Source organism: Falco rusticolus, chromosome 5 (assembly GCF_015220075.1).
Source record: "Falco rusticolus isolate bFalRus1 chromosome 5, bFalRus1.pri, whole genome shotgun sequence".
NCBI classification, from domain to species: domain Eukaryota; kingdom Metazoa; phylum Chordata; class Aves; order Falconiformes; family Falconidae; genus Falco; species Falco rusticolus.
Genome location: NC_051191.1, coordinates 63339161 through 63362049, shown reverse-complemented (window position 1 = coordinate 63362049; position 22889 = coordinate 63339161). Strand labels below are relative to the sequence as shown.

The following is a 22889-nucleotide window of genomic DNA, read 5'->3' as shown; positions in this document are numbered from 1 at the left end:
GAGTAGCATTCCTTCCTCTTCATTTCACTGTGCACAAGTTCTACAGAAAACACCATTAGCAGGAGAATTTACAGCCCTGCACAAAACACTTTTTATTTTTTGTTTGCTGCTGGAGGATCTGTAGGGAAAAAGTGGTACATATTTTTTTGCCTAGTTTTTTTTTTAATACTGAATATAAATAAAATTAAATTTGTTGATTCATACCTTTCCCACCCAAGATGCATTGACTTAAATTAATGCACTTGTCAGAATAGAATTAAATGCTCTGATCATGATGAATCAAGAGAATCCTCAACGTCACCTTCTGTGAATTTTAAGAGAGGAATATTTATTTTTCTTGCATACTTTCAGTCTAGAAAGGAACTGAAATTGTTGTGTGGTATCACTTGCATTGTGCTGAATCAATCACAAGAAATAAATAGTGGTGTCAAACTGCCTCTTTTGGACCTTTGGTACTTTATCTTGCCTTACAGATGTGAGCAGTTTTTGGGTAGATGACAGATTGTTATGGACTGGTCAGCATAGGATCCGGGCAACCGAAGACCAGTGCAATGCACTGCTAGCAAATAAAACAAGTCAACTCTCAGCACTCATTTTCTGTAAGCATTTTCGGCATCAAGCAAATAGGATCTGCTAATAACAGATGGGCAGTTGTTGTAATGAAGGAATCCTGATTTAACCATTTTGCTCACATTAACCATTGCTCCTGGCATTCAGAGTTGTTCAGACTGACTTACAAGGGCTGCTGTTGGAAAGGGACACTTAGTTACATCTTTGCCTGCAAAGGCTGTGAGGAGGGAGGGAATTAAGGGGACCAGCAGGATGAGGGACAAAAAACTCTACAAACAGGAAAAATGCATGTGTGCAGAGTTTCCCAGACTGCCTTAACATTGTACATATTCCAGATTCAGAATTATTCTGTGAATAATTTATGTAAACATATTCCAGTGTTACAACCATTTCACTGGGTATTTGCTATTCTAGGGTTTCTGGTTGGTCATTTATTTCTGTGTGATGGTTACCAGTCTCTGCATGTGTGATTCTTATGTGTGGCTCTTTCGGATGAATAAATCTATTTACCAAGTTTTCCTTATGTGCAAATAAATTTTGCTTTCAGCAGTATGCATACAAAAACTAAACAGAGATAAGGGGCTGCAAATATTGTCAGGAGGAATGTCAATACCAATGAAATACATCTCTATTTGTCTTAGGGAGCTCTGGTTGTAGTTACTGCATTTCCAAGAGGATAGAAGGCTATCCCTGAGCCAGCTCTGGGGAGTGCCTGGAGGGGTGCCTAAAGCCCTCCTGGCAGCTCTGAAGACAGCAAGCAGCCCAGGAGCACTGGGTCTCTAGTCCTCACTAGCCCAGGAAGCAGAAAGCTGTGCTGTGAAGCCCAAACTGCAGTTCTGTACGCCACAGCATGGAGCCCATCTGGCCACAGGGATGAAAACAGTCAGGGATGATGTTTTATTATGATTTATGAAAACATGAAAAATGCAATGATTTTCCTGCTTCCTTTCCATGTATTATTCCATACTTGCTCTTGCTTATATTTATCTATTTGGGTGGGGAGTGGGGGGAAATGAAAAAAGAAAACCAAACAAAAAACCATCATATGGGCATGGCTTCTTATTTCTCTGCTCTGTCATGTCCACTCGCCGTCCCGGCAGCTTGGAGACTTCTCTGGTGCAATTCTTTGCCATCCAGCACTGGGCAATAAAGCTCCCCATTACAGCCATGTGCTGCTGCCGGGCCCCCAGGAAGTGACATGCGGGGCTGCAGATGAAAGGGACGTTAATAAATCCCATGAATTTTCAGTTTTCTCCGAAGGTGAATTTAGCTGTGTTCTCTCCCGCTGTGCAAAATGATAATGAGGCAATCGATTGTAAACAGGTGCAGCGAGGAGCTGCTTGGCGTACAGCAAGCCTTTGCACTCCATTGCTGTGCTCGGCGTCTGAATCTTAATCTCATTCCAGAAAGAGTGACAGAATAATAATTCCCATCTCATTTTAAAGTAGAAACCTGTTAAATTCAGAACCTTCTGGAATTAATGCTGTTCTTTTCATAGGTTCATTGCATTTGCCAAGCTTCGTTTCAGGAATTCCTTGAGCAAGGAAATGCATCTTTAGGTAGTATTTGTGTCATGAATTATTTACTCATTATCTGAAGTTTCACAGCATTTTATAAATCTTTAAGTACTTAGAGGTTTTTTGGATTTTTTTTTTTTTTACTCTCCCACATATTTATTTTTTTAACAAAACAACTGGGTTATGTCTACCTTTTGTCTGACTTGGTGTTGTGGTCTCAATCGCCTTGTGCCAGGAAGGCTGGAGCAGAAAACACATGTGTATTAACACATACACACACATATGCATGTGTACACAACTCTATAATTCTAGTTTATTTAACCCATAGACAAAAAGATAACACTTGATGGGTAGTTGCTGAGTGTCAGTAGGACAGCACTCCTCTGCAGGAGTGTTGGCTGGGCATGATGCTGTTACTGCCTGGGTGGGGGGATGGCACAGTGCAGGGGCACCTCCTCTCACTCTGCTCTTCTGTGTTCCCAATCTTGGAAAGTGGTTTTTATTATTATTATTATTTCTCCTTTTTTCCTCTTTTGCATTTTCACCGTATAGGGTTCATATATTCAATGTAAGTTCTTTGTTGTCTTTTTTACAGCTTTTTGCAATGCCCTAAAGCAAGCCCTGGCCAGTTGTCAGGGCTGCATTCATTTACTGCCCATCCTTTGTGCTTTTACCTCTGGAGTTGTCCTGTGTCTGTATTTCCAAGGCCTCTATTGTCATCTGGTGGGTATATTCTCAGAAGCCCCTGTCACAACCTGCTCAAAAACCACTAAAAAGAAAAAAAGACACAAAGCCTCACATATTCATTTGTGTCTTAATCCAGGAAACTTCTACTCAGCTTTAAATGCATGCTGAAGTATCTTTTTCAGGATTTTTTTTTTTTTTTTTTTTGTCACTGGAATGACATCTTTTCTTTTCCTCTTCTTCTATGAAAGGATTTTATCTGATCTTTTCTGTGTTCTTTGTGCCTAGAAGCTTCCACAGGAACCTCTTGTGCTGAGAAACATATGTATACATGACTCAAAACCCATCTGCTTCTCTGTCACCTGAAAGACTTTGCACAGAAAGCTAATGCATAATTTATAGTAGAGATTTCTGTCATGTTTGGAAGTTGTAGCTTTTTTGCCTCAGCTCTTCAAAGGGGAAGATGGTTTTCCTGGACCAAGGAGCTTAAAATCTAGTCTTAGTATTGCAGATACCAATTCACATGCTGAACTTGGGCAACATCTGGTCTGTACCTGGTAAGCTGGTCATGCAGTGTCTTGAAGGACGTGTCACTCTGCAGCTCCAGCAATGCATGCTTGACTTCTCGCCTACCTAAATTAAGCCTAAGCCTACAGGTCCCACCTGCCTTTATGGGATGCAGTGAAGACACTCCTTGGCAGTCTGGTCTGCCTGGTACAAGTAACCAGTAATATGAATGGGAATAAAAATTGCCTTCGTGCCTATTTTCAAGACTTCTGTAAGCAGCAGTTTAAATGCAGCCCATTGCTCTAGCGCTTCAAAATGGGCTCCTCATAGCCAGCATAGTTGGGTAAGGAGGCAAGTCCCTGGGGTGAAGGTGCATACCCTGTGCAGTAGACAATGGCATTCCCATTGCAGTGGCATTGTGTAAGCTATGTGGAACAAATATCATGGGCAAAGTGTATCCGGGAGACAAAAAACTTTAGTTCTGGATTGAAGGATGCAGAGGGGAATTTAGCCTTGTCAAGCCCACTTTCTAAAGGGAGGGTCTTCTAAATTGGCTCTTCCTGCTGTTTCACTCATGGCAACACTGGGAATAGGTGTTAGAGCTGGAAAGAAGGTCCCTAAGACTTTCATCTATGTTAACTACCAATGAATATGTGTCTTCAAAAATAAATATTCAGATATTATGCTCTCTAAGCTAGTGAAATTGTCTTCCTTTTTCAGTACAATATCAAGGATGTTTTCTGTGACTCCTCAGTTTGAAAAGGGAAAAGCTCAATAAACATTAAAATAGGTTTCTATCCTTTATTTAGGATTTTTTGCAAAGCAGCTGCCCAGGGTACCAGACCCACAGTGGGTGAAACTGAGATACAGCCTGGCTATAGGGTTTTGACTCTGACTCCTGCTTTCATTATAAACCTGAAATAGATTAAGTGAAATACTCCCCTGTTGTGTATGTTGTGTGCTGAATAATAAAGTGACATAACATCATGTTTTGAAACCTGAACTTGCTCTTCTGGGAAACAACTGCTTGCAGTGGTGTGGGGACATGCGTGAGGGTGCCTGTGTGCACACATTACCCAGCTGCCTATAAAATCTTCTTTCCAGCAACTTATGGTTCTCTATCTATGTTTTAGCCAATAGCTACAGCATCTTTGCCTTTTGACAGGAGTATTTCTGCTTTAACACTGCCTTACTATGTACCACATGGAATATTTTAATGAAATATGACTAAGTATAGATTTATAATATGTACCATTACACATTTGGAAGTCATTAATCATAGAATCATAGAATGTTGGGGTTGGAAGGGACCTGTTCTGGTTGCAGCTGGGATAGAATTTATTTTCTTCCCAGCAGCTGGTACAGTGCTTTGTTTTGAATTTAGTGTGAGAACAACATTGATAACACACTGATGTTCCAGTTGTTGCTGAGTGGTGCTTATTCTAAGTCAAGGACTTTTCAGTTTCCCATGCTCTGCCAGTGAGGAAGTGCACAAGGAGCCAGGAGGGAGCATAGCTAGAACAGCTGACCCGAACTAGCCAAAGGGGTGTTCCATACCATAGAATATACGTGGTTGGTGTATAAACCGGGGGAAGCTGGCTGGGAGGTGGAGGCTGATTGCTGCTGGGGAACTGGCTGGGCATCGGGCCGTGGGTAGTGAGCAATTGCATTGTGCATCAGTTGTCTCTCTTGGGGTTTATTCCTCTCTCTCTCTTTATCTCCCTTTTCATTATTATTATCATCATCATCTTTTACTTTAATTATTAAACTGTTCTTATCTCAACCCATGGGTTTCACCTTTTCCTGGTTCTCCATCCCATCCCACCAGGGGTGGGGAAGGGGGAGTGGGTGACCGAGTGACTGCATGGTACTTAGCTGCCAGCTGGGGTTAAACCATGACAGGACCTTAAAGATCATCTAGTTTCAACCCCACTGCCATGGGCAGGGACACCTTCCACTAGATCAGGTTGCTTAATCCAACCTGGCTTTGAACACTTGCAGGGCATCCACAGCTTCTTCTCTGGGCAACCTGGTCCAGTGCTTCACTACCTCATAGTGAAGAATTTCTTCCTTATATCTGATCTAGGTCTACGCTCTTTCGGTTTAAAGCCATTACTCCTTGTCCTATCACTACATGCCCTTGTAAAATGTCCCTCTCCAGCTTTCTTGTAGGCCCCCTCTAGGTACTGGAAGGCTGCCATAAGGGCTCCCCAGAGCCTTCTCTTCTCCAGGCTGAACAACCCCAACCCTCTCAGCCTGCCTTCATAGGAGAGGTGCTCCAGCCCTCTGATCATCTTTGTGGCCCTCCTCTGGACTCACTACAGCAGGTTCATTGAGGACCCCAGAGCTGAACACAATACTCCAGGATGGGGTCTCACAAGAATGAAGAAGAGGGGGAGAATCACCTCCCTCAAACTGCTGGCCAGGCTTCTCTTGATGCAGCCCAGGATACAGTTGGCTTTCTGGGCTGCAAAGGCACATTGCAGGGTGATGTTGAGCTTCTCATCCACCAACACCCCCAAGTCTTTCTCCTCAGGGCTACTATCCATCCACTGGCCCGTCCAGCCTGTAACTGTGTTTGTGACTGCCCTAAACTACATACAGGGCCTTGCGCTTGGCCTTATTTAACTTCATGAGGTTCACATGGGCCCCACCTCTCAAGCCTGTCAAGGTTACTCTGAATGGCATCCCTTCCATCCAGTGTGTTGACTGCTTGGTGTCCTCAGCAAATGTGCTGAGGGTGCACGTGTTCCCACTGTCCCTGCTGCTGACCTGGTCCCAATACTAACCGCTGTGGGATGCCACTCGTCACTAGTCTCCTCTTGGACACTGAGCAGTTAACTGCAACTCTTTGAGTGTGACTATCCAGCCAAATCCTTATCCACAGAGGGATCCGTCCACCAAATCCATGTCTCTCCAGTTTAGAGACAAGGATGTTGTGCGGGACTGTGTCAAATGCTTTGCACAAGCCCAGGTAGATGACAGCAGCTGCTCTTCCCTTATCCACTCATGCTGTAACCCCATTGTAGAAGACCACCACATTTGCCAGGCATGATTTGCCCTTAGTGAAGCCATGTTTGGCTGTCAGCAATCATATCCTTACCTTTCATGTGCCTTAGCATAGTTTCCAGGAGGATCTGCCTCATGATCTTGCCAGGCACAGAGGTGAGACTGACTGGTCTGTAGTTCCCCAGGTCTTCCTTTTTTTCTTTTTTAGAAACCGGGGTTATGTTTCCCCTTTTCCAGTCAGCAGGAATTTCACTGGACTGCTACGACTTCTTAAATATGGATAGTGGCTTAGCAACTTCATCCGCTGGTTCCCTCAGGACCCACATATACATCTCATCAGGTCCCACGGATTTGTGCACCTTCAGATTCCTTAGATGGTCTCGAACCTGATTTTCTCCTACAGTGGGTGGTTCTTCATTCCCCCAGTCCCTGTCTTTGTTTTCTGCAGCTTGGGTGGTGTGACTGGAGCACTCGTCGGTGAAGACTGAGGCAAAAAAGTTGTTGAATACCTCAGCCTTCTTCATAGTCTTGGGAACCAGGTCTCCTGTTTCCTTCCAGAGATGGCCCACCTTTTCCCTGCTCTTCCTTTTATTACCAACGTACCCATTGAAGTTTTTCTTGTTGCCCTTGACATCCCAGGCCAGGTTTATCAGGGCTTTAGCTCTCTTCACCTGATCCCTGGCTGCTCACACAATTTCTCTGTATTCCCCCCAGGCTACCTGTCCTTTCTTCCACCCTCTGCAGGGTGGAAGGCACCATCTGCCACCATCCTAAATATGAAGAAGTAGATGTTTCCTTATTAGGTCTTTTTTCTCCCTGCTTCATCTTTGGACCTTTCTAGCAAACTGTAGCATACTAATTTGAGCTTCACCAGACCACAAAATGTTCTAAATCACTTTACCCCATCCCAGGTGATTTTAAGCAAGTCCTAATATCATTGTCAAAATGCTTGGCTGTCACATGTGCCATCCAATGGGATAATAACCACTGAAAATATTGCATCTTATTATATTACTCTACTTACAGTTTTCATGACAGTACAAAAATAATGTTCTCAAGCTCTTGCATGAACATCAAAATGCTATGCTCCCTGTCTTTAATTCATCATTTCTGTTATTGCTCCATTGCTTCCCTTGTTTACCATTGTGTCAGGAAGACTATTTCTGTTTTGGCTGTAGCACACACTGTATTTTACTGATGTTTTCATTAAACACTTAACTGGCATGTTTGACTGGGTGCTTTTCAGAGTTGTCTTTTATTGGTGCTTCTTTATTAATTTATTTCTACATGAGATAAGAAACATTCTCTGATGGAGCCGAACAAGAGAGCACAAAGGGGGCATGAAACAGCTCTCTACCGCTGCCCTCAGTCCCTCATGCCCCAGACACAGACCATCATCAAGGTGGGGACAGATCATTGCTGCTGGAAGCAGAGTACTGTGAGGATTCTTCCTGCATTAATAACTGCTCTGTTGGCTCCCTTTCATTATTCCTTATCTGTGCCTTGTGTACATATATTTTCTGGTGAAGACAATATGGGATATTTTTTTTCTCTGAGAAATGAGCTCTAAAAACTTATGTTTGCCAGATACATGGGAGGGACTGAAACATGTTTCCACTCACGCTGCTCTTCCTGATGCTGGCAGCGGTTCACTGATCCCAGTGGTGGCCTGAGTGGTGGCAGGAATGGCCATAGGAGCTGCAGGAATGGGAGCAAAGAGAGCAGCAGGAGGCTGTGCTTGTCTCATGAACCATCACATCTTGCCTTTCGGAGAACACTCAGCATTAAAAGTGAGGGCACACAGAAATTGAAAGCACTTCAGATAACTTCACAGCTAAAATTACTTATGTCTTTTGAAATGAAGTATGTTGCAGCACTGCACCGATAAATAACCTGTGAAGGCCAAGGCAATACTTGTGCTAGCAAAAGGCAGCCACTGTTTGTCAGTGAAGTCCATCTTTAAAAAAAGTTTTGGGGAGCATTGTCTGCCTCGCCAGCAGTATATCATTAGTATGTGTGGCCAGAAGCATAGGGAGAAAAAGCAAAGGACACAGAGAGAAAAAGCTTCCACCATCTTTGGGTTCTAGAGAGATAAATCATATTCCAGAATTCATGACATGTAGCATTGCATTGCTCCTTTTGTATTTCCTTCAGCAGTCAGCAATCATAAACCAGCACACAGCTGCTTTGGATTAATCTGATGCTTTAGTGTCTTTATTTTGCTATGATAAAATGATGTTGCTTTGGCATCATTTCATTGAATGACTGTAACAGATCTGGGCAAATTCTGCTTTGCTTTTTTTTTTCTGTTCAGAGGCCAAACCGAAAAAGCAAGAGAAAAATGTCTTGGGCCAGAATTTTCTGAAGTTTTCTTTGGCAAAATGAAACCAAAAACCTCATCATGCCAAAACCTTGAATGAACCAAAATGTTTCATTCCACCAAAACTGAATGTTATGTGTTTTGATTATTCTTGTCTTTTTTTTTAATTGAATGACACTTTGAATAAGTTACACAATTTTTTTTGCAAACTGTTGAAATCAAAAGATGCGCCATCTTCAAAAGTCTATTCCTGTATTCTCCTTTTAGCCAAGAATTTAGCAGAATTTAACCTGAATTTACCAATTGTTTCCATTTTTCTTTTGTCAAATTCACTGTTTGTGGAAAAACATCCCCCAGTACTTTTGCTGTTGAACTGTTCCTTCAATTTTCTTCTAGCCCTATCAGTAAGATATTCTCCTACTTTTACAGGTTTTCTTTTTCTGATGAAGAATATTTCCATTTTGTTCCTTGATGATCTAAAAGTTCCTGCCATTTGCTCTGTGTCGCTGCTAAGATCCTTCACTAGCCCTGCCTTGTCCCCCCCTGCTTATTCTGTAATAGTTACATGCTAACTGGGGAGCGAGGCAAATTCTGTCTGTGCCTTTGTGGAGCAGATGTTGCTGTCAATAGACTTTCCTCAGAGTCTTGCCTTGATTTTTCTCCCCCCACACCCCCAGCCTTTCCCTTTTCATTAAGGAACATTCAGTTAAAGCACAAGTGTGAAACTGTGCAAGGAGAGATGAATCAAAGTTTTATATTTAGATTGGCATGTTGTACGCTCTTGAAACATGCCTTGCCTTGAGGATGCTCGGCTCTGCCAGGGAAGCCCGCAGTCCTCCAGGCGAGAGTCCATCTCTGCCCAGAAACATTTCTGCTGCTGTTTGCTTGTTCCTTGGCCCAGGAGCTTGGTAATCTGGGTTTTTCCCAAAGTACATGTACTTGTGGGCATAGGCCAGTGTAGTGCATCCAGTGCATTTGGAAGATGTCTGTTTTCTGGGTTTATTATGGAAATAAGAATTCTCACCAAGAATTTCCAATGAACTTCTCTCCAAAACCAGAATCTGAAGTTATTTCCCAAGCTCTGCACAATTGATATCCTTCCATCCATCCATTTTTAATCTTCTGCCTGTCCATTATAAGTATTCAGTAAACAGTGTGATTAAAATGAAATTATTCTAGGAGGATGAATGCTGTTCCCAAGGCTTGTAATTTGCCCCTTCCAACCCTGAAAAAGTGACCCTTTTGAATGAGGTTTTCTAAGTCTGCTTTGTCTGCAAAAATGAGTTTTAAATATTCCTGTAAAACCTCTTCATTTCCTGTGCCATATGCATGAAAATATACTCTAGTTTGTTGGAGAAAAGGGAAGCTGAGGTTTGAAAAGAATGCTGCATTTATATATAGAGTTAAATAGGCTTCAAAATAATCCTTGTAAAAATTTTATCTACATGACCAAAATTAATCAAGATCTGATTGTTTGAAAACTACAGTATGGTATGTCAGTAATACTTTAACAAGCAAAGTAATCAACTGTTCCTCCTACTGTCTAGAACTGATGAAAGAAAAAGATTCTTATTAATTCTACTTTTCAATGCTTGGGAGCCATGTAAATGCTGGTGAGAGCCAGATGGGTCCCTCGATAGCAAGATTCTTTTATAGGATCATTCCTCATTTCTGCAGCTAATACTTTCCTCCCAAGGGGGAGATTGTCCTCACCAGTCCTATTTCTGGTTGCAATGCCACTGTCAGAGGCTGCAGGAATAGTCGTGGCTGGCATGTCATTCTGGTGGCTGCCATGGGTATTGATGTGACACTGAGACTTAAGCCCACCTCTAGTTGTGGTTTAACCCCAGCTGGCTACAAAGTACCACGCATCTGCTTGCCCTCCCCCCCTCACAGTGCGACGGGGGAGAGGATCGGAAGGGTAAAAGAAAACTTGTGGGTTGAGATAAAGGCAGTTAATAGGTAAAGCAAAAGCTGCGCAGGTAAGCAAAGCGGCCAAAGGAATCCATTCACCACTTCCCATGGGCAGGCAGGTGTTCAGCCATCCCCAGGAAAGCAGGGCTCCGTCACGTGTAACGGTTACTTGGGAAGACAAATGCCATCACTCCAAATGTGTCCCCCCTTCCTCCTTCTTCCCCCAGCTTATATATTCAGCCTGATGTCATATGGTATGGAATATCCCTTTGGCTAGTTCAGGTCAGCTGTCCTGGCTGCGTCCCCTCCCAATTCTTGTGCTCCTCCAGCCCTCTGGCTAGCAAGACCCAAGAAACTAACAAGTCTTTGACTTAGTAGAAACATTATGTAGCAAAAACTAAAAACATCAGTGTGCTGTCAGCATTGTTCTCACACTGAATCCAAAACACAGCACTGCACCAGCTACTAAGAAGAAAGTTAACTCTATCCCAGCTGAAACCAGGGCATCTCCAAACCCTCGCTGCTGCTGGGGATGAAACCTCCTGCTGGACTGAGGATCTCCACTTGTGCCTGGTGGCTGGCCTCTTCCTGGCAGCCCAGCAGAAAATAAAGGGGTTCGGGATGGGCTGGCCTGAGGAAGTCTGCTGGACCTCTGAACTTGGTCACCTGGCCAAGTACAGCAGGCTTTTGCTTGGATGAAATCTTTGTCTGTAGCTTAACAAACCTACAAGTTGCCTCATCTCTGATACATTTTAGGTGTAGCTACAACCTTTATGGCTTTTCATGTTTTGGCTTTTTTATGGCAATTTTCTTCCATCTCTGTTTATGTCCAGGATAAACATGTCAGCATCCCTCAGCAGGCCTCCTGCAGAGCTCAGCCTGGTCCCTTAGGATGGACTGACAGAGCCACTTCTTGCAGATCCTCTTACCTAACAACCTGTTGCAGGTTTCTCAGGCATCTTTAAAACCCAGATTCCCAAAGAATCTTTGTACTTTTGATTCAGAGCAGTTGGAATGATGTTGCAAGTGTGTGAGAAAGAGTGAGCCAGGCAACAAGTTGCCTCCTGGGATTTTCGGTCATCAAAACCCTGTTACTTTCTTGTTTTATTTAAAAGTGATTATTTCCACTTGGCTGCTTCTGTAGACTTGAGATTTGACAGATGGGGTTTCCTACTGCCTGAGGGAGCTCGGATCCAGGTATTGTAACTCAGTCTTTGCCCGGGCCAAGGCAAATGCTTCATGCCTAGAGAAAGCTGGTGTCTCTGGGAGTTAGCTACCTTGGACACCTTTGCTCGCGCTTCCAGCAGCACTGCCTACATCCCGGGTCGAGTGCTGGCCTGTGCCTGCATGCACTGACCTGCTACAAAGTCCAGGGATGGGGAAGCTGTGGTCCTTTCTGCTCCTTTTCTGCACCTGAAATGCTTTTATTTGGTGAGGGAATAAAAGTTCCTAGGTAATGTGCTGTTATTAAGCTGCAAGGAGCAGTCTTGTTTGAAGGAGAGAAGGCAGATTTTGGGCTATTTGCCCTTCAAAGGGAGGGATTTCAGGCTTGTGTGTGCCTGCCTGCTGCCAGCAGATTAGCGCCCTAAGATGTGCACTGGAGCTGCAGTGTGAGCTCTCCCAGCTTTGGCAATTGGCCATAGGCAGAAGCGCCACGAGAGAAGCAGAGTATGGGAATCAGGTCAGCCTGATTAGCAGGAAAAGCCTGTCCAGGGATATAAACATCCATATGGGACAGGCCAGCTGAGCCCCCTGGCTACCCAGAGCTGCCTGCATATCAGCAGCGCAGAGCCTTGCCCTGGATGTCAACCGGAACAAATCCATAGTCGGAAAGTGCCAGATCTTGAGCTAGGGAGCTCAGGAGCGGCAATGCATGGAGGGAGGGATGACTGCAATTAAAGGCTTCAGGAGACAGGAAAAGTGCCAGCTGGGTGTAGGGGGGCTTTCACCAGAATGGCGGTGGGTGCTCCTCTGCAACCAGGGGTGCTGGGATGAGTTGTAGAGCTTTTTTTGGCTAGAAGGATCGGAGCAATGCCTGACCAAGGTTTGACATGGATTACTGAGGATTACATGGAATTTGCAAATGCTTTGGGCAGTGGGAAATTTTGGAAGCTGGGACATTTTGACCAGGACTGCAGGCAGATTAGAGTTGAAATTAGCTGGAAGTTAATGGCTGGAATTTGGCAGAACCACATCATGGTCAGTAAATTCTGGCCCCTGAGGTGCCAGAGGCCCACTGCATAGAAAGGGATCCCAGCTGAGTCTGTGGCAGAGGTTTTATGTTGCCTGGGGGATGTTCAAAGAGCCCTCCTACTACACGTTTCAGAAACCTCTTCCTTTGAGGGTTGCAAGCCTGCCAGTAATAAAAGCTGAATATAGCAGACAGTTGTTAGACAAATTGCTTTGGGATTTTACAGTGATGTGAGACTTTGCTCAAAGAACATAAATTGGGACTAATTTTCCCTGGTGAGGAATGGAGCCAGCCTCAACAGATTGCACAAGACCTGCCACCTATTTGGGAAATGCATCCTTTGATTTTTGGCTGCTAGGGGTCTGTAAGGTACCTATAGTAGAGAATGTAATAATAAATGCCACAGCAGAGGAAAGAATAGTACAGTCCGAGCAAAACCACAGTAGCAACTGAGAACTAGAGATGCCTCGTGAGTGACTTTTGTCTAAAGAGGCAATGTTGGCTGTTGACTTGCTGTCTTGGAAACACAAAAGCAGCCATACCCTCCCAAACAGTAAATTTAGTAGCAGAACCTCTGTAAAATTGCTGCTGAATTAGGAGAAATCTTATATTATCCTGCAGAGCAGGAAATACTATATGAGAAGGGTGAGAAGACAAGTGTTGGCCAACCTCTGCCATGGTGGTGTTGGGAAACCTGTAGGTGCCATCCCTGAGCACTGCTCTGGGTGAGTGGCACACCCTATCTAAACAAGAGCATCCGTGCTTGGCTAGCAGGCTGCATTTGGGTTGTCCGTTCTGCTTGTTTTGAACAAAAGTCTGGACAACAGCAAAGTTGTTCTCAGAGGTGGAGCATCTTAAAAGTGTGGGCACAGTAATGTGTGTGTGTGAATATGCACAGATTTGCTTGTTGTCCATCCAGGAAAAAGGTCATTGCTAGCTATAGACAGGGTGCTGCTTCTGCTCGCCTTTGTCTGTCTGCATCTGCCTTACCTTGCCAGTGGTTATTTGCTTCTGTTGCCCACAAGAAGGAGGCCTGGGATGAGGTTATATAACAAGATATTTATTATTACAAGCCATGTGACAGACCTTCTGTTTGGTTTTCTCTTGCCACATTTCTTCGGCTCCATTTATGTGCAGCCAGGCAGTGTGTCTGCAAACAGTGTGGTTGCCATCTCCGGTGCTTTCTATGTGAGCCACCGCATCCATGCCACAGCTCCATCCCTTGGCCAGGGGAGAAGGGCTGTTCCATACAATACCACATTAGTTGCCGCTTTCTTGGCTGTTTTACTTCACCAGGCTTGACAACACTCTTCCTCCACCCCCAGGCAGACTGGGTGCACAGCAGACCACCAATATTCAAGCCATGGATCCCTGTCTGTGGCTCCTGGCACCCACCAGTGTGGCTGGCCAGGATTTCAGTCTTGCCCTGCCTGCATTGGGTAGGGATGCAGGAAGCTTTGAGGGCCAGCACCTTTTTCTCCCCTGGCAGTACAGCACCTACTGTCTTGGTACACTGCTGAGAACTGTCACAAGGCATGTCATAAACCATCAGGGATGTTTACAGGGCGTTGAAAAGAAAAGCATCCTAACCCAGCCATCCACATACTGTGGTAGCTGTCAGGGACCATTTGGCATAGAAGTTGTTTGCTCCAAGGCAGAGTGCCAGTGAGGCAGATCCTGGTTCTGCTTCCTCCCTTTTCATTACCATGTCAGTAAAAATCCACTGAACTGGCTCAAACTCAGCTTTTTTTTTCTTAAGCATTTTACAGGGAATTAGTAATACTAACAGGCTATATGCCTAAAAAGGGACCATACAATTATCTACAGATTCTTGGCATGAGACCACGCTTGTAAATAAATCACAAACAAGGAACTGAGTCTCCTTATAAAAGCACTCCTGTGGTGTTGCAATGATAATTATTGCGATCACAAGGGTAAGATGTTACAGACAAATGAAGCAGTCTAGAAAGTCTGGTGAAGAGGTTAATCGAGATGGTTCACCCTGCTCAAATCACATAAAGTGCAAAGTGGTATAATTAAATTCAAAGTCTCTACAAGCACCAGCGCTATGTTGCGTGAAGTTTTGACATCTCTAGAAACACATGATAGAAGTTTGCTAATGTCACGTGGGAAACTTATAGTAAAACTTAGAGCACAAATCATTAAATTCCAGACTTCAAAGGCAGATGTGTAGTAGATTGGGAGACAACAATATAGCTAGTCCAATCTGGTTTTAAATAAATTTATGTGGGGTCCGTAACTCTCTGGTTTCACAGGCCTCTTATGTAGTCAAAATAATGAACATGGCTTCCTGGGCTCTCACCCTCCTGGCCAGTTGTGGGCAAACTTTTATATGTACCAGGCCTCAGCTGTGGGCTTATTTTTTATTACTTACTTTTTCAAAATAAGTTGAAGTAAATTAATTCAACTTTTCATTCACTCTTCTGTGCTGAAATAGGTGAGGCCATGTTGAAATAAACTGAACTTCTGAAGACCATTGTCACAGTCTCTTTATATCTCTCAAATTTACAAAACAATGTACTCTGTAAGTTAAACTTTTCTTTTATGAGCTCATTAAGAAAGAAACACAACAAACAAGGGCTCTGTCCCCTTTGCACAGACTAGTCTGTTGTGAATTCACTAATTCATCATGTAAGTCATGAGGTTTCTCACTTGCAAGTTCTCCAGTTCATAGCTTGCAACTCACAACTTGTAAATCAACTCATGCACCTATGAACAAAATAGTTTCCTAGCTGGTGGTGACAGCACTCATCCTTCCTCCTCAGTCATTGTTCAATGAGTGCTGAACCTAATGGGCAGATGTTGCCTCAGACTAATTTCACAGCTGTGCTGTGTAATGGCTTTGGCCATGATTATCATTCTCACTGGCATCCCTTTGCACTGCTAAAGTGATGCAGAGAAAACAAACTACTCCTTTATTATTTACTTTACCATTATTTTTTGTTTGCTTATGGAGGCATGGATCTGTTTTACAGTAAAGGGTTAGCTTTTAGATATAGAAAGTAACTTAATTCTATGTGAATGTTGACTATCTTGGGCATAATATTTTTGTAGGTAGCCACACACTGAAGCAGCTTATTTTTCGTCGCAGTAAAAATAATGCCACTGTGTCTGAATGCAGCCTGTTCGTCAGTACCTTCGTGGAACTAAAAGCTCACCTGTAAGGGAAGCAGAGTATGGTATACAAGAAAATACAGTTACAGTATGTGCTACTTATTCATGTGTAAGCAGAGCTTTCAGCCCTGGTGGTATGAGACTGTAACCCAGGCTCACATTCCCAGTGCTGCATGGAAATTAAATAGTTTGAATTTCTCTTCAGTGCGTACCTCTGTCATGAGGATCCTATATGGATTTGTTATTGTTTATGGTGCTTTGAAAATTAAAATTCTAGTTATGCTGATGTCACAACTTTCTTATATGTAAGAAAGTTGTAATTCTTACTATATAACTGATACTTATAAAGACTTTCTACTGTTACAGCTGCCTGCAAAATATTTTAGTGCTCAGCCATAAATGATGAATGTGTGACTGTCTCAAGCTTGTAAAACATTTAAAGATGTGTACTCTAGCTACATGCTACAGGAGTGTGCAAAGCCATTAATAGGCGAGGGAGGAGCAATTTGCTTGTAAAGACTGTGTAGGCTTTGGTATTTAAGATCCCCTCCCCAGTCTGTGAAGTTTCCTTGCCTCAGTAGACTGGTGACCTAAATCTGTTGCAATAGGTGAGCATCTGGGAGTGGAGATGGATGTCACCTTTCTGCAGACAGTAGATATGACTGACACAGCTTGTCAGTGGTTAGAGAGGACCTAACGAAGGGTCAGAGTGATGGTGGATGGGTAAGATCCTCTTTTGCAATCTGTGTAGTCTTTCTGGTGTAACACTCAGATGCTGGCTTGTGGGAAGCTGATGTATGCTCTGTCCCTGCATGAGAGCCAGAGCCATATGCCTGTGCTCACCTGAAGCCCTTCACCATGTGCTGGTTCTCCCTCATCATCTGACCTGGGACTCAAATAAAATCTGATTTTCACTAGGAAATCACACCTGGGAGCATGAGCTGCTGCTTAGGCAGTGCAGGCAATTTGCATGTTGAGGGCGAGCCAAGGCAGAGTCCTGGCAGGAGTGGAGCCACAGAGTGGTGTCCAGTGTCTGGAATTGTTCTGCAAAGCTCAACTAATGGAGCAACCCTCAACAAGAGGCAGCATAAGAAGGAAAGGTAATTTTATTTTTTATGAACCAGGTATCACTTGTGCATGATCATTAGCCCACGGATTTTACTCGTTCATTTTTCCATACTGAGAAGTGTGAAGATCTGTCTGCACGTGGTCTGCCCAAGATTATTTGTGGTGAAAGAGGACAAGGAAAGCTAGTTATTTAATTCTTATCGTGTCTTCTGGGTTGTTTTTATTGGCAAACACGTGGTTAGTTTTTGAATGTGTTTTTTACAGCTTTGAGAAGTTGACAGTAACTGTGAACTGTCTCTCCCACTGTGCCACCTCTGTGAGTCATTAGGCAAAACTGATTAACTCATTGTTCTTTTGTCTCTTTCTGGATCTAGGCTGTTGTATTCAGGTTGCCCTTTGTTTTTATCAGTGTGGGTGTTCAGAGAAACTGCAGACAGTTGTGCTGGGGACTTACCTACTAGTTTAGATGCCATTAACTTCACAGAATTATATGTAGGGCTTCTAGTAGGCTGGGATCTAGATCGGTGATGGGCTATGAACCCAGAAAGCTACAGTAAACAGGCTCTGCCCAAGGGACACGTTTTGGCTGGCACAGAGGGGATGTTCCCTACCAGCGGGGAGGTAGGGCTCAATGGGATGCCATAACTACGGCTGGCTGCATGAGATGGCCGTATGCTCCACACAGGCAAGACCACAGCATGACAGGCTGGGAGTGCTGGACCTTTATGTAATGCCTGTACTGCTGTTGTTGCATGGGACACGGCAGGAAGTTAGGCATCTCCTGGTGGCAGCCACTGGCTCTGGCCTGTGGCATTGCTCCCCTGTGGTGTGCTGCAGCCAAGTGGAGCAGCCACCCAAACCCTCATTGTATCCCCCCAGCACTAACACATGAGCAGCAGTGGGAGCAGCACCTCCTGTGGGGCTGCTGGTTCGTTTTGAAGGACCACTTCCCTGACACTGGTTACACAGTGGTCTTTTCTCCTTCAAACAGTAGGTTTGGACAGGAGGTTGTTTGCTTTCTCCCCCTGCTGCCCAAGGAAATGTCAGGTCTGGCTGTAGATGGCCCAGACTTGCCTCAGAACAATCAAGTACAGAGGTTCACTGTCTTGTCAAACAGCTGGCACAGTATTATTGCAGAAGGAGGGGAAGGGGCCCCAGCTTCACACCAGGATGGGAAAAGAAAATGGTCATCAGTCATTTCTTCAAGAAGAGACACAGGGATGCAGGTTTCCTAAAAAAATAATCAGTCCTTTGTCATCTCACACTATTCCCAACCATAAAAATAAGATAAATGACGTGTCCTTACTAGGAGGTTGGAGACATTAATTAATGTTTGTGAAGCACTAAGTACTATAGCAATAAATTACGTGGGAGATCCTATGAGGATATTACTAATTGTGTATTCAGGGCAGAATTTGAATAGGATATAGTAAATAAGGCGTGAGGCCATGCATGTAACAATGAGAATAAAACAAGCTAATGAATAGTTGCTCATTAAATGTGTGCTCTCCATGTGCACAGAAAGGCCAAAGGTCCTGTGTAAAAAGGTATATGTTATCCTGCAATTAAAGATTTTACACTGCGTATAAGAGCTACAGGTTTAATTTGTCTGGGAAACTTAAAATCAGGCATTTCCTATCCTCTGAGTATCCAGCTTTGCAACCCTAACACTCTTTGAATGTAGGCTTTTATTGTAATTCAATAGAAATAATTTAAATTTTGTGTTTTCTCTGCTTGTCTCACCACAGCTGGCAGTGAGCTCCTTATCCCATGCTGCCTTGGCCATCTGGAACAGACTAAATGGCCTCCTGAATTGCCTTAAATCCCATCACCAAATCCCATCTTCTGGGCTTATTTTTCCCGTCCACCTTTCTCATAAAAGACTCCAGTCCCATTTCTTGACCAAGCCTGTCTCCATTAAACTTCTGTCCCTGTCAGGTCTTGCCTTTCCTTCTCTTTTTTTCTGTTTTTATACCATATAGACATCAATCTACAAGATGTCAATATATCTGCCTACATTTATTAATACGAGATCATTAGTGATTTAGTATTCTGAAGTTTTCCATGTCAGATTAATTAGTTCAGAGAAGCGTTTAGTTCAGTCTAAATTAGGTTTTAATGAAATAGCAGCAAACTGACTTACTATATATGGAAACTCAGACTGACTGTTCTCTTTCTAAAGAAATCTGAATCGCAGTACTCTGCTGAAAATAGTAAAGACAAATAAAAAGCAGAGAATCAGATCACATTCAATTATCATCCAGAAATGAAAACCAAATTAATATGTTTCAGTTTTGTATTGCAAATGTATTACAAATACAGTCAACAGGAAATAAATATCCAACAGTAAAATGGTTACAGAGCAAATGTAGTACTGACACTGGAAGAGCATTGATTTCAGTGCCTTTGCAGTTGTTTAACATGTAGCAGCTGAATTTCACCCAACATGTTCTGTTTGTGAAACAAAAAATGTAAAGATTTGGAATAAAACAGTGGCATGACGATCTTTCTGATCAGTACTTTAAATAATAACTTTTTAAATATATGGTAGACATAACAAGTAGTGCGGGGGAAGTTTTGACATGGGCATCAGCAGGAGGCAGAGATGGCACTTGGTGTCATTTGCCTTGCGCTTCTGCTTCTAATACGCATTTACTCTAATTGTTCTATTGGTGTATCACTTTACAACTTTTCTCCACCATTATTTTATGAGATAATCTTGGGGGTTTTTTCCACAAAATTTAAATAACTAAAGCATGTTGGTTCTTCTCATCACTCTGAATTTTTCAAATTGCCACCAACATGATTTCTCTTTGTTTTGAGTAAGGATGGCACAGTGATGCTATTATCTCTGCCCTTCTGAGCCTCCATGGCTTTGCAAAGATCACAGATCAAACGCTCATATCCTGCATTTTTTCCTGGGACCAGAGAACCACTGATTCTTCAGCCACTCTCCTAATTGTGTTGTAGATGAGATTGTCAACCTGAAAAAGGACGATCCATTCACATATCATGTGAATTCAAAATTCAGTTGTATGGTACTCACTGTATTCTGCAAAATCTTTTTCAAAGAAAGTAACATTAAGACAGCATACAAATGAAATTTAAAGAAAAGAAACCAACCCTTCCCTGCTGACAAGCTAATTTGCATTGCTTTAAGAATTACAGAATGAAGTAAAATTATTTTATTGCTTTCTTTCATCATTATGCCACAGTACTAATTATGCTCCTGGTGTTCGAAAGTCTATAATCTATTTTCTGCCACTGAGTTCCTATTTCTTTATTAACTTAATTCTTTAAACACATGCTTTATGCTTCTAGTAAGGACCTGGTAACAGTCTATCATCTTACAATGACACCAATGGGTAAGCCTCCATCCAGTGCAAAGACAGAAATGGCAGAACAATGACTGTAAAACTGAAACCATAGAAAAATTATTAATATTTTCCAGGATGATCAGCATACGCTGCTACAGAGTGAATGTGAAATCATCACATTTTAATATGGAAAACTGATGAAGTCTAGAGCATAAATAATACAAGTTATGCAAGCATATCTCTGCATGCATATAAGACTGGTGTTTTTCAGTGTATGGAAGGCACTATATGTCCTGAAGGATACTTGCTCTGCATAGACTTCAGTAAGAGTGACCTTTCATTTCAGACACTACTTCCAGGTGACTTCAGAAAGAACTAAGGAATTTAAACCAAGAAATGAGCACATCTGTCTGTTCTGGGAAGTGTTAGCAAACTGCACATAAGCAAGCTTAATAATGAGTTTCAAGGTGCTTCCCAATCACTGCTAGAAAGATATACATGAAATATGACTCTGTTCTTGTTAGGAAAGTATATGGTATACTCTTATATAGATAAATATAAATAAAGTTATTGGCATAGAGAATACACAACTGAGGGATTAACCACCAAGGAGAAACAGCCCCTCATGGGAATCAAGCTCACACACATAAAGGGAGTGCATTATGGCAATTTAGTCCAACGGCCAACTGCAGTATGACTGCAGAAACGTTATGATTTAGTCCTTAAACTAACACTGTCACTTCTCCCCGTGGCTTCTAGGGGGCTTTTGGTGGCTGGAGATTTCTGCACAGCTGTCTCTGAGGCATGCCTAGGACCAGAGCTGTGAAAGGTGATGGCAAAGGGTTTGGCCAGGGAGAAGTGGTGAGTTACTGCAGCTCCTTTCCTGTATTTGAGCAAACGGAGGCAAGCTTGGGACCAGGGCTGGAGGTTAACAAATGCTGAATCCATAGGAAATTCTAGCATTAAGACTCAGGCCCTCCTATTAAGGAATATGTTTATGCTTAAATGAGGTCTCCAAACAAAGGATGCCTGCCATCAGTACACTTGCCTAGCAAAATTTAGTGGTGTGTAGTCACAGGCTTATTTGGAGACACTGTCAGACATGACTTTGCAGTCTTTATTTCCACAGCCATATTTTTCTCTTCATTAACTGATTGCAGGTGCAATTCCTGATAAAGCCAGTGGAAATCATACCCAAATGTCCAGCAACAGAAGCTTATCCCGTTCTCTTGAAGCCAATGTAGCAATTTTCCAAGGTCTTTTAATTAAGAATAATCAGGAAGTTGTTGCTCATGTTTTCAATAAGTTGATGGCAGACAGTTTTATATATAAGAACAAACTCTTCCCCCCCACCCGCACCATCCCCCATTAAAGTACAAAATGTCTGGTACTGACTGAAGCAATGCTCAAGTATGGCAGACAGTGGCAAGATTTTGTTTGAAGAGCTTTGTCACTGTCCTTCCTGCCCTAACCGCTACCCTGTTGAAGTGTTCATCCTCCCCTGCACAAAGACCACTAAGTTAGACAAATTATTGCAGTGATTTTGTCATACAAGCAAGTGCTTTAGGCTAATTTACATAATCAGAATAATTTCTTGGGTTTTCCTACATTTAAAGATATTTTGTTTCTTACTTTCTGTCCTGTTGCTAATTATTTTAAAAGGGGTTTTGTAATAGATAAAAAGATCTGTCACTGAACCAGTCATTTTTCTGGCGTGCTACACTGAGAGTAATGCAATTGCTTAAATAAAAATGGTGCAGCTTTAACATCATAATCTAATCACTCATTTCTTTGCCTTTCATTCTAATAATGTAAGACATAATGAACTCTTGGTAGATATAGTAATACCCCATAAGTATTTCTATAGGATTTATGTTGTCATTTAATATTATTTCAAAGAAAGCAAGACAAAACGTAATTCTTGCCATTTTGCTCAGTTACTCATTTTGTGATTTTTAGGTTTTCCCACTATCACAGAAAAGAAATGATCAAATTAACCATTTTAACAGGCATTTTCTAGTTGCGCATACCTACCATTCATTTAAATGACTTATGAAATCAATCAAATAATGGGGCCTAGTCTCCTTTCCCTGAATAATGACTTCAAGGAAGATCCACCTCCCTCTCAGGGAAAGAATGGATAGCTGGGAATGCTCAGGGGAATAAAAGGGATTAAAGCACGGCACATAAAAGGCTGAGTAGAGGAGTCTTTGAAAATAAATGCAGGCTTTAACAAAAGATGAGAAAGAAAAGGGTACAGAGGGAGCAGCAGTTGGTGTAGATATGGGCAGTGCATACAGAAGAGGTTGCTGAGGCAATGCATAATACCCTGATGGAAGGGTGAATGCGCTGTAGGTGCAGGGTTGTAGGCAGAAAAAAAAAAAAAAGATGCATTTTGATAAGGGGCAAGGGATGTGCAGAGGCTGGCTGTGGCTAATGGGGAAATGAAGAGACCTGAAAAGGAAGCCAGTCTGGAAAATGACACCAATTATCTCAAAATGAAGTGTTTATATTTCCGCTAGTATGCAATGAGTTATTCTTCACAATCACAAAATGATGAAGGTAAGAAAAAGGGAGCTGAGGCCCATATTAATATTCTTAAAATGACAGAAATGATAACCCTTTTCCTTTATCTTGATCTAACTGAAAATAAAAGG

General features: G+C 42.7%; 1 long non-coding RNA gene across 1 annotated transcript in view; it reads left to right on the top strand.

Moving 5' to 3' along the window:
* Positions 1-22889, top strand: part of LOC119149005 — a 113028-nt gene that overhangs the window by 54917 nt on the left and 35222 nt on the right. The gene's annotated exons all lie outside the window — the stretch shown is intronic.